Genomic DNA, 12,996 nt, shown 5'->3' on the forward strand with positions numbered 1-12,996 from the left:
GCCTCCATGTTTATGAATTGCGTTTTAATATTGTTATTATGTTGATCGGTGGTTGTCGAGCACGTTTTAATATCTATTTTTTTACCCCAAACTTTACAGCTTGTTCCATCACTTTCCTCGACATGATGGTATATTATATGATGAATTTAGTCTGGGCATAGTTCGCATGGGAATTTCTTAATCGTTGTAACAGAGAAACCACGGGCATGTATATATGATTTCGTGGCTTTTGAACTTTAAATATAGTTCAGAGTAGGTGGCGCATCCCAAAGTCCTCCACTAATCCATCTGTTTTAGTCTAACCAAACACTTCCCAACACCTACCAATTTAATCCATCTCTTCGTAGTAAAAGATTTATCTTCTGTCATCATGTGTTGATCATATTTTCCCATATTCTTGCGTGAGAAATTGAGAGAGAGAGAGAGGATGGAAGAAGGGCTGTTACCAAAGTCTACCATTGTTACTGTTGAGGTGCCACCAAGAGCTAGTACAGGCGCCTCATCAGCCACACCTGTTGTTGTACTGAGCACCATGGTCGCCCTCTGCGGTTCTCTCTCCGGTGGCTGCGCTGTAAGTACCAATATTAAATAGTCTTATATAAAGGAAATGCGTTGTGGGGTCGGCTTTCTTGGTCTGAAGAATATATGAATAATTATATTTGTGTTTGCAGACTGGATATTCATCATCTGCTGAATCCGGAATTATAGAGGATTTGGGCCTCTCTGTTACAGCAGTAAGTTCTGTTTATACACTTTTATCTCTGTTTCTTACGTTTGTTTGAATGGTTAAAATAGAAATATTTTGGCATTTTCACAAAAGTAAACTCATCTGATGTCTAGAATTTGCCTAGAATCTGCCCCATTTGAGAATTTCTTGACGCCCTAATTAACCAGCCATCAACAATGTGTTTCCACGTAGAGCCTGAAACTCTGCCTAACCCAACCTGAGCTGCCGCATATTGCCACACTTTACGTGTAATTTCTCCAGTTGCAAGAACATGGTTTAAGTCCTCATACCCACCATTCAAACAACAATTACATTTAGAAACAACCGGAATTCCAATAGACTTCAATTTATCATCAACACTTAGAGAGTTGTTAAAAGCCTTCCACATGGTGACCAAAATATTTTTTGGAACACAGGGGTGCCAATCCCACTCAGCCCCACGGATTTTGGGAGCTCGAACTCTAATACATTGCCATGCACTCTTAGTCGAGAATTTCTCATTCGTATTCTCCTTCCATACAAGCACATCCGCACCATCCCGAGACTTACTCAAGATCTTCATGACCTCTATAGCCTTTTCACCACCAAGAAAACTAAATAAAAGATCAACATCCCAACCATTTTCCACCCTACACTCCTTCACTAGTAATTTAGGATTTCCTACAACAGGAAAAGCATCTCCTAGGGGACCATCATCCGACCAATTATCCAGCCAGAATGCCACATTTCCCCCCTAACTCTCCACTTTGAGAACTTCAGGACATCCGGGATACATGAATGGACCATCCTCCAAAACCGAGAACCCTTCCCATGTTCCAAAAGCGAAATATGGTGATTTTTGACATATTTGGCATGGAAAAATCTGGCCCATAGAGAGTCTTCAGTAATAACCTTCCAAACAAATTTCATAAATAAGAATTTTTTTATATCTTGAAAGCTTTGTGGAATTGTTGTAGTGTGGGTTGGGTAGAGCTGGTCTCTAATGGGGCCTCAGGTGGTATCATTATATTGTGGAATAGGAGGGTGGCGGAGCTGGTGGAGCACTTTGTGGGGGAATTCTTGGTGGCATGTCATTTTAAGAATCTTGAGGATGGGTTTGAGTGGGCATTTGCCGGGGTTTATGACCCTAATGTGGATAGTAGGAGGATTCATTTATGGGACGAAATGTCGGGTGTTTGTAGTTGGTGGAATTTACCTTGGTGTTTTGGAGGGGATTTTAATCTTACTCGGCTTCCTAGTGAGAGGTCGGGGGATTCATATTTTTCAAGTGCTATGGCTACTTTTTCAGATTTAATTTTTGATTTAAATTTGATAGATTTGCCTTTGGTGGGAGGAGATTTTTCTTGGTCTAATGGCAGATCTTCTTCTAGGTTGGATAGGTTTCTGGTCTCGTCTTCTTGGGAAGCCCACTTTTCTGGTTTGATGCAGAAAGTTTTGCCAAGACTGTGTTCCGATCATTTCCCATTATGTTGGATTGTGGAGGGATTGTGAGTAGAAGAAGTTATTTTAAATTTGAGAACATGTGGCTTAAGGTTGAAGGTTTTGGGGATAAGGTTAGAGGTTGGTGGAATTCCTATAATTTTTCTGGCTCTTCTAGTTTTGTTTTGGCTAGAAAGTTGAAATCTCTTAAGAAAGATTTGATGAGATGGAATAAAGAGGAGTTTGGGCTGTTGAATACCAAGAGGAAGCGGCTTATGGAGGAGATGCAATCTTTGGAAGAGAAGGAGGTGCAAGGGTTGTTATCGGAAGAGGATAGAACCAGAAAATTAGGGGTGTTTCTGAATTGGAGAATTTAGCCTTAATGGAAGAAATTTCATGGAGGCAAAAGTCAAGGGTGTTGTGGCTGAAGGAGGGGGATAGTTGTACCAAAGTTTTTCATCAAATGGCTAACTCTCATAGAAGATATAATGCGATTGAGGTTCTTTGTGACGGGGACAGGTTGATTACTGATCAAGAAGATGTTAAGGCCCACATTGTGAATTTTTTTTTAGCAGTTGTTTTCAGAAAACTATTCTTGGAGACCAAAACTGGACAGCCTTGTTTTTAATTCTATAGAGCAGGTGGATGCTGTGGTTGGAAAGATAGTTTGAAGAAGAAGAAATTCTAGATGTGGTAAAGGGTATGGACAAGGATAAGGCTCCGGGTCTGGATGGGTTCACTTTGGCATTTTTTCAAGTTTGCTGGGATGTTGTAAGAGATGATATTATGAAGGTGTTTGCAGAGTTCCACTCCTATATGAGGTTTGAGAAGAGTTTGAATGCTACTTTCATTGCTCTTATTCCAAAGAAGGTAGGGGCTGTGGAGATAAGAGACTTTAGGCCTATTAGTTTGGTGAATGGCATTTATAAAATTATCTCTAAGGTGCTGGCAAATCGTTTGAGTAGGGTGATGGAGAGGATAATTTCACTATCTCAAAATGCTTTTGTGAGAGGTAGGCAGATTTTAGATTCTGTTTTAATTGCTAATGAATGTTTGGAGAGTAGATTGAAGGTGGAGAAAGCTGGTATTCTTATTAAATTGGATATGGAAAAGGCTTACTACCATGTAAGTTGGGATTTTCTTGATTATTTATTGAGGAGATTTGGTTTTGGTGTTAAATGTGTTTCAACTTCAAAATTTTCTATTTTGGTGAATGGAGAACCGGCTGGTTTCTTTTGTAGCTCCCGCGGTTTGAGGCAAGGTGATCCCATTTCCCCCTTTGTTTTTGTTATGATTATGCATGCTATGAGTAGAATGATTGAGAAGGCTGTGGAGGGTAATCTTCTGTCCAGTTTTGTGGTGGGTAATGAGACTAGGAATAGTTTAAAGATCTCTCATTTGTTATTTGCTTATGACACTTTGATTTTTAGTGAGCCTGATTTGGATAATATACGTGCTTTAAGAGCACTTTTGCTGTGTTTTGAAGCTGCTTCGGGATTAAGAGTTAATTTATCGAAGTCTGACATTGTTCCTGTGGGTGATGTTCAGGATTTATCAGACTTGGCTAACTTATTGGGGTGCAGAATCTCTTCTTTGCCCTTGAGGTATCTTGGGCTTCCTTTGGGAGCCTCTTTTAAAGCTGTTAGCATATGGGATGGGGTGATTGAAAAAATTGAAAGGAGGTTAGCTGGTTGGAAGAGGATCTACTTGTCTAAGGGGGAAAGACAGACTATTTTAAACAATACATTGTCCAACCTGCCCACCTATTTCCTTTCTATTTTTCCTCTTCCGACAAGGGTTGAAAAGAGAATTGGGAGTTTATTTCGAAACTTCTTATGGGGAGGCAAATGTGAGGAAAAGAAGTTTCATTTGGTTAGTTGGAAGAAGGTTTGTCAACCATTGGATTGTGGTGGTTTGGGGATTAAAGATTTAAGGTTTTTTAATAGAGCTTTACTTGGAAAATGGCTTTGGAGATTTCAATTGGAGAGTAAAGCCCTTTGGAAAAATGTGATAGAAGTGAAATATGGAAGTTCGAGGGGAGGTTGGTGTACTAAAGCAGCTAGTGGAGCTTACGGGGTTAGTTTGTGGAAATTTATTAGAAAAGGATGTAATTCCTTCTCCAATAATTTCAGATTGAAGGTTGGAGATGGAAAAAGGATTCTCTTTTGGCATGATCTGTGGTGTGGGGATACTGCTCTTAAGTTGGAATTTCCTACCCTTTTCAGAATTGCTAGGGATCATAATGCAACTATTTATGATTCTTACTGTAGTAGTAACAATAAGGTTGATTGGAATATCATTTTTAAAAGGGACGTTAATGATTGGGAAGTAGATGAAGTTAAGGCTCTGCTGGTTAAACTCTACAGCTCAAAGTTGGTGCTAGAAAGAGAGGATAGCATGGTGTGGATTCCTGCTGGAAATGCTAAGTTTTCAGTTTCTACTTATAACAGAATTTTGTCAAGCAATAGTAGTTGTGTTTTTCCTTGGAGGAAAAGTATATGGAAAGTGAAAGTTCCCTCTAAGGTTGCTTTTTTCTGTTGGGTGGCTTCTTTGGGCAAAGTTTTGACTACTGATAATCTTAGAAGGAGAGGTATGTTTATTGCTGATTGGTGTGTCATGTGTAAAAGGGATGGAGAGAGAATCTGTAAATCACCTTTTTCTTCACTGTGAAGTGACAAGATTCTTGTGGAATGAGGTTTTGAGTTGGACAGGATTACATTGGGTAATGCCTAGAGAAGTGGTGGATTTATTGGTAGGGTGGAAGGGTTTGAAGGGCTGCAAGAAGGCGGTGAGGGTATGGAAGATGATTCCTCCTTGTCTTATGTGGTGCATTTGGCTTGAAAGAAATGAGAGATGCTTCGATGATAAAGAACTCTCTTTGGGAGATCTTAGGGATTTTTTCTCGAGTACATTGAGTTCTTGGGCTAAAGCTTTTGTAATGGCGGATAATTTTCTCCTTCTGTTTTAGTTTTATGGTGTCAGTTTCTTTTTTTTTGGAAGTAGTAGGTGTTTCCTTTGTATACGTCTTGTGTACTTGGGCTTATGCCTATTTCTTTGAATAATATTATTACTTATATAAAAAAAAAAACATTCCAAATTTGTCTGTAACTGGGAAAAGTGTAATATTGTCTGAACATATACATTCATGGAGAAGCAAGAACGACTATAATCCGATCTGTAGCAGCCACCATTCTATCATGCTGCATGTTGTTTCTGCTCCCTCCTAAAAATCATGGTGCCCGACCCTACTCTCTCTGGTGGGGATTCCAAAGTGGTACGCAGATTCTGAACTCCAAAGGAACAAGGTGGACTCTAATTCAGAGATTTCAGCAGGTTGAAGCTCAAGCATCAGTTGCAGAATTCATGACAGCTAAAACAATGGGATCGAGCAAAATCTTCTCTAGATCCGAATCTACAACTGTGAGGGCCATTCTTAGCCTACATCTTTCTCCCACAGATGAACCTGATCAGCAAATCTGTATACCATCAGCTCAAGGCCATTTTTCAATAAATCCAGCATATTAGCTCACTTCTCAATAGTCAATATCACTACCCCACGACAACTCCTTTCACTACCTCAAAATGTTGGAAGTTATGGAAGTTGAAAATGAATGGAAAGACCAAAAAATGCATAATAACAATTAGTGTATATCTCCCACACTTCGTGAGAGGTCGAGAGTGTTATCTCATATTCAGGCTGAGTACAAATTTACAATATTACAAAGACAAGATGCATTGAACATTGGAGAGGAGCAATATGTGGGATATAAATCTGTGCTATATATAACCTTTGGAGAAGATTGTTTTGCCATATAAGTTGATGGTGGTGCATAATTATGGGTAAGAGAAGCAGGAGCAGAGATGATTAGGATGCATCGGAACAAGGCACTCCATGGACGTTTTACTCCCAATGCCATTGAGATCTCGAGTTAGATGAACAAACTATTTCCTAGGCTTTGTGTTTTAGCTGTCAAGCCCCTCTAAGGTGAAGCACAGGCTGCCCTGTTTTGTAAGCCATCGAGGAGGTAAAAAAACTCAAGACAATCATCTTAGAATGGGACTCACAGGTTGAAACCAGCCCAATTAGCCTTATCACTGACCCTTCATTCTATTAATTGGCATATGAACACCACACTCGAAGACTGTCAGTGTCAGCACCTTCTCCTATGTTTTTTTTTTTACTCAATATTGATCTCCAAAACAATAATAGCTTAACTCTGGACCCTTTATTTCATACTGGTCATAAGAGGGTCATACTCCACCATAATTTGAAAATCTCCCCTTTTAACCAACCAAATTAATATCCAATAGTATTAGGCTTTTGGATCAATGGTTGGGCATTTAACAATCGGTATAAGAGAAGAGACCACATCAGGAACTCAAGTCACCGAGGGCGCGACCTAAAGGCTAGATTAAAAATCCTTGATGCTATATATGGGTATAGTGTTAAGTCATTGAATGCTAATGGATGAGTAAACTAGCCAAAAGGGAAATGGCTACCATCGGGTCAGTGTTGATAGAGTGGGCCGCTGTAGACGTCGGATTCGGAAGCATTGTGGAATGTTATGATTCTAAGGGTTAAAGGTTTAACCAAATTAATATCTAACAGTTCCATGACTTTTGGATCAATGGTTGAGTTTTTAACAAAATAATTAAGCAAAAACAGAATCAATCTTGCACGACACACAAGATTTACGTAATTCGGCAACGTGCCTACGTCCATAGAGCTACAAAAGATTTTATTCAAATGAAAATCAAGATTACAGTGCAGTGACCGTACAATAATTTAATATAATGATATAGTAAACCCGAACTATCAAGTCGGGTCGGATTAGTAAACCTTAGTTGGCATGTCAGGTCGGAACAAGAGCCAAAACGGGTCAACAATTTTCTGATTCTGGCTTTGCACCTGGACCCATGAGGCTTGTCCTTGTTTGTTTCGGCTTGGGCCTATCTACACTCCATGATTCAAGTCTCATTAAAAAACCATTAAAAAATCACAACGAATTCTTATCGGATCAGATCATCAAACCATTGTACACAAACAAACCAGGCTCCACACAAACAAGCCCAACACCCTTCATATGTAATTCTAGTTATCTTGCTAAAAGAAAAGCATGTTAACATACTCGTATATGCAGTGTTTTCATAGGTAATTCTACTTATCTTGCTAAAAAAAAGCATGTTCACATACTTGTATATGCAGTGTTACCAGGTATGCATACATGTATTTGTTCCTCACTGATGCATTTTGAATTTTCTCTGGATTTTACACCCTTGACGAATTGTCCACGTTTGAACCTTTTTTCCTTTTTCAGAATTTCAGCGGAATGAGTTATTACATTTTCCTGCCTTTTGCAGTTTTCAGTTTTTGGTTCTGCAATAACTATCGGGGGAATTATAGGTGGCTTACTAAATGGAAAGATAGCAGACAGTATTGGTCGGAAAGGTGTAAGTTTCTTTTGTCACATCTTGAGGCTTACTGTAAATCTTGTTTGAAAAATTAAAAGCTGATATAGTTTTTTATTCCTTTCAATTTCTTGTTGATGCCGAAATGCAGGCAATGTGGTTCTCTGAAATATTCAGCTTTGCAGGTTGGCTTTCTGTAGCATTTGCAAAGGTTTTTTTTTTCCTCTTTCCCTTCTTTCCCTTCCCTAAATTGCTGCTTCTGACAGCCAATATGTTGAATTAATGGTACCATGTCATCTTGTCTTTACATTCCCTTTTCGAAGCCAATTGTAGCATCAAGTGCTATGGAAGCAATTATACATAGAATGGATTTTGATTTTGAACTAAATTTTAGTTACCTGGCTATTCCCACACTAACTTGAAAAGATGTCGAAAGTAGGACATTGGACATCATCATGGTGATATATATGTTAACAATTCTCTGAGGATTCTATCCTTTGTTATTTTATTTGATACTTATGAAAGGGCAGATAAGTGAAAAAAATATATTCCAAATCAGTAAGAACCTAGTGAAGGAAATTCCTCCAATTTTCTCTGTTGAATCTCAACTGACAATTGTGTTTAATGCTTGATATAGAATGCTTGGTGGTTGGATCTTGGAAGACTGTCAATTGGTATTGGCGTTGGGATTATTTTCTATGTGGTAAATTGTTAGATTAACGTTCTGTAATTGGTTTACCTATTTAAAAGACATGAAACAGTGACTAAATGCTATGAAAAAAAAAAAAAAAAACAGGTTCCTGTATACATTGCAGAAATAACACCTAAGAATATTAGGGGACAATTTACATCAGCTGCTCAGGTATAACTCAGTCACTGTAGCGTTTTATTGACTAGCCAACTCGTTGTTCACATACTAACATATTGTCAAGTTTGCAGCTGATGATATGTTGTGGCATTTCACTTATGTTTTTCATTGGAAATGTCGTTAGCTGGCGCACCTTGTCCTTAATTGGTACCTTGCTTATTGCTACTTCTCCGTGTAAATTTAGTTTTGAGATGATTTGTTCTAGATAAATAAAAGTTCTATCCAAATTTTATTTTATTTTCAGGTGGCATTCCTTGTCTAGTACAAATTGTGGGATTATTCTTTGTCCCAGAGTCTCCAAGATGGTTGGTGAGTCAACACATTTTGTCAAAATGTATGTAATTTTGGTTATGATATGGAAAAGAATGTCATGCATGCTTTAATATGTTTTCAATGGCCTTTTCAATAATGCTTCAAGGAGGAAACATCTAAATGCTTCAAGGAGGAAACATCTAAAGAATACTAGAATTCTATTTCTATCTTATCTGAAAACAAAAGATGAGCATCGATTTGGATGCTGAAATGATGAGTACAAATTGTTTGCAGGCTAAAATTGGTAAAGAACACGAGCTTAAAGCTGCTCTGCAGCGTCTTAGGGGAAAGAATGCTGATATCTCTCTAGAAGCAGCTGACATCAGAGTATCCTTCTGATTTTATGTTTCTATGACACCATCTCTTTCACAACCCTCACTAGGGGAGAATAGTTTTCTTATTCTCATTATCTATTCACATATTTTGCACGACAATGAGAAAATTAGATATGCTCCTTCCTATTTGCAGGATTTCACAGAAACCCTTCAACAGCAATCAGAAACGAGATTTCTGGACTTGTTCCGTCGCAGATATGTTCATGCCCTCATTGTATGCCTCCTTCTCTGCAGACTGCGGTACCTTTACTTTTCATAGCTTGTCCAATATTTTTTATATATTTTATTCAAAATTACTTTAGGTTGGAGCCGGGTTGATGTTACTGCAACAACTTGTAGGATCCACAGCAATTGTTTATTATGCAAGCTCTATATTTGCACAAGCTGGTAAATTAATAGTTTGAGAAATCTTTCGTGTAATTATTGGACAAATGAAGAAATGATTAAAACGATTTCTGGTTCATGGAAGGTTTTTCAAGTAGCATTGGGACTATATCAATGGCAATCATCCAGGTACTTGGCTTGACTCATGCCTCATTGTTTCTGTGAGTGGATGCAGGATTCCGTTTGATACATCTCCCAAACACTTGAAACCTTATTTCGCAGATTCCAGCTGTCACTCTGGGTGTAATCTTGACAGATAAATCAGGAAGAAAACCACTTCTTATGGTGAGGATGGCAAAGAGTCATCTATAAGTCTGTGGTTTAGTTCATCAATAAGCTAATATCAGTGAAGTCAACAAATTATTGCAGGTCTCTGCTGCTGGAATGTGCTTGAGTGGCTTAATTGTAGGCTTGGCTTTCAGCTTTCAGGTTTTTATCAAAACCAAATTCATAGTTTCTGTGTCAGTCGTTATTTTCTTAACATATATGAATTATCATTGTTTAAATGCTTTTGTTATGAGCAGGACTTCAACAGGTTAAAGGAGCTTACTCCCATCTTGGTGCTAATTGGGATCCTGGTAATCTAATATAATAGAAAGATGAGTTTTCCCCTTCCCAAGAAAAGAACCTAAGACTTCTTGATTTTCTCACGTTTTATATAGTTTGTGCTTTACTCCAAAAAACATCGCTCCCCTTCTCAAGAAAAGCACCCAAGATTTCTATGCTGATTTTCTCAAGTTTCATCTGATGAATGCTTCAACTAGAAATTATAATGTGGGGCATCTGAAGTGCTTGAGGTTTTTTAAGTTCTGAGCTTACTTTGGATGGAACTGACCTAATGGTTGCTCAAAGCCTTCTTATCACCAATTGTTTCAAACGATTAACATGTTTACTAGCTGGTTTTTTCACTTCAGTTCTGGACTAAGGTTTATATTTACTTCAGTAATGGACCAAGGTTTAAATAGTGATAGATCAAATTGAGATGAATGGATTGACAGGCCAATATCCATGCAGGGGTATAGTGTGGCATACACATTCGCCTTGGCGGGACTACCATGGGTTATAGTGTCAGAGGTATGCAAGTTATTAAACTCTCTATCCTTTTTGCTAAGTTATCTATATATAATTGCTTCTCAAGTGAGTTGAATGTAAGCCTTACTCATGTTCTCTGTTATCTTTTCAAACTTAAATTCAAGTTTTCACAAATAGCCAAGAGTTAAAGCGGGTTCTTTATCTCAAATGGTGAAAAGGGATTTTGCATCAGCATTATAGTGTTAATACAAGGATGAGTAATTTCCTTTCATTTTCAGATATTCCCTATAAACGTCAAGGGGGCGAGTGGAAGCCTTGTGACTTTAGTGAACTGGTCCTGCTCTTGGATTACTTCGTACACTTTCAATTTTATGATGGAATGGAGTGCAGCAGGTAACTGTTTATGTCCTATATATCAACTTATATATGAAAACTTTCAACTTCCAATTTTAGCAAAATGTTTCTTTCTTCCTCTTCTGCAATCACAAGTTTTGTGCCGTTCTTCCTCAGGAACATTCTTCATATATTCTGGCATTGCTGGCTTGACAGTTGTTTTCGTTGCCAAACTGGTTCCAGAAACCAAGGGAAGAACTCTGGAAGAAATACAAGCCTCAATTACTCATTTCCGGCAATAAAATTATGAAATGCAAGAAACAGCAGTGAACGAGTCACAGAATGACACACATGTTGTACAATTAATATTCCCATTGTATGGTCTTTGAAAAATGATAGTTTTCCGCTTGAGTTTGCCTTGTTATTTTGACCGTTCATATATTTAATTTCTTTATTTTTACTTAATTATTAAGAAAGTGATTTTTAGTGTATTGGTATGTTTTTTAAAAAAATATATATATATAAAAAAGAGAAGAAGATAAAAATAAAAAATCAACTTTGTGCTAGCGGGCACGCTTAGTGGTCAAAGTTGGGTGGCACACTAACACGACTCAATAAGGGTCACACCAATCCGACTCCCTAAATTCTGAACGTAATGTCATGGCGTTACGTCACTTTACCAACTCTAATACCATTTGTCACAACCTAACAAAGTTCAGATCATCAACTTACCATTGCAGTTCCTTAACATATATAGATTATGATTCAAGTTTCACCCTATTAATACTCAATGTAAGACATGATACCTTCATAACCCACTCATCCAATGTATGAGATCAATGCAATATAATACACAGGAATCATAATGAAAGGATAGATTCTAACTTAAAATTTATAAGAGCACTCTCATTAGATTATGTAAATGCAAAATTATAATTTGCATAATATCACATGATTTTACATTTGGCTATTTCACTCAAAACATATTCTCACATTGGATTATCTATCTATTAGCTAAAATAATAATAAAATATTATTAATTTCATAATAATATTTTTTTCTAATTTATTTTTGTCGTATTTTACAATTCTACCAATCATATATTAATTAATAATCAAATTGTAATTAACATATGATTGGTAGAGAGAAACACTCAAAATCCTAACAAAACAACTCTTCTACATTAGAGACGATAAAATTACAACATGTAATTGCACCATTAAGTAAAACATTGCATCATTCCACAATTAAAATACTGCCAAACAATTCCACAACAGCAACAACAAGTAATTAAAACACTCGGATGCAGCAGTGTTACAATTCCACAATTCATAGCAGTGTTAAAATCTGGAAGGATTTTGTTTCCTATGGAACCTCTTGGGGTTGAGCCTCATCAAGTGGTTCCTAATCAGGAATCTCTGCTCCTCTTGAGATCTCTACATCAAATTCACAGCTCTTATGAACCTCTTATGGTTGAGCCTCATCAAGTAGTTTCTGATCAAGAATCTATGCCCCTCTTGAGATCTCTACATCAAATTCACAGCTCTGCATTTGAATTACTTCTTCAGATGCTGCATGTAATGGAAACTCATTAGTACTATCTTTATAAACTCAATAACAGAGAATTATATAACGGATAAAAATAAAATTAAACAAACAGGACTACCTAGATGATTTTCCAAGGGCCATAGTAGGCATTGCATTTTAACCATGCAAATCCACTTTAAATGATTGATTCAATTCAATATTGAGTAATTTAATTTTTTTATAGATTAGGGAAGTGCAATCAAATATATATGAGACAGGCCAGGTTCTTATTTTAAACTTGCATAATCTAATATAGCCTATTTTTCAGCTCTATTAGCTAAACACCTTAAATTATTTACATTTACATCATCCAATACGGATGCTCTAAAGATGGCATTTCTCGCGATACTTCATAAAAAACTCGGTATTCTAATGTAACTTTGAAAGCATGAAATTTTAGTGCAATATTAAAGTTAGGGCTGTAAAAATAAACTGGAGAACCAGAAAATCGGCCTGGACTCGTTGGTTTGGTCCGGTTCAGTTCGGGGCCTATTTTTCCATTTTAAAAATGGTCATAATCGGTCCGGACTCGATTTTATATTTTCTAGAACCGGACCAGTTTGCATATTTATATATTTTTAATTAATTTT

General features: G+C 37.2%; 1 pseudogene; it reads left to right on the forward strand.

Annotated features, from left to right (window-relative positions):
* The first annotated feature begins 20 nt into the window (after positions 1–20).
* LOC109002385 lies at positions 21–11,257 on the forward strand (annotated as a pseudogene).
* The last annotated feature ends 1,739 nt before the right edge of the window (positions 11,258–12,996 follow it).

The sequence above is a fragment of the Juglans regia genome, chromosome 11 (assembly GCF_001411555.2).
Source record: "Juglans regia cultivar Chandler chromosome 11, Walnut 2.0, whole genome shotgun sequence".
NCBI classification, from domain to species: domain Eukaryota; kingdom Viridiplantae; phylum Streptophyta; class Magnoliopsida; order Fagales; family Juglandaceae; genus Juglans; species Juglans regia.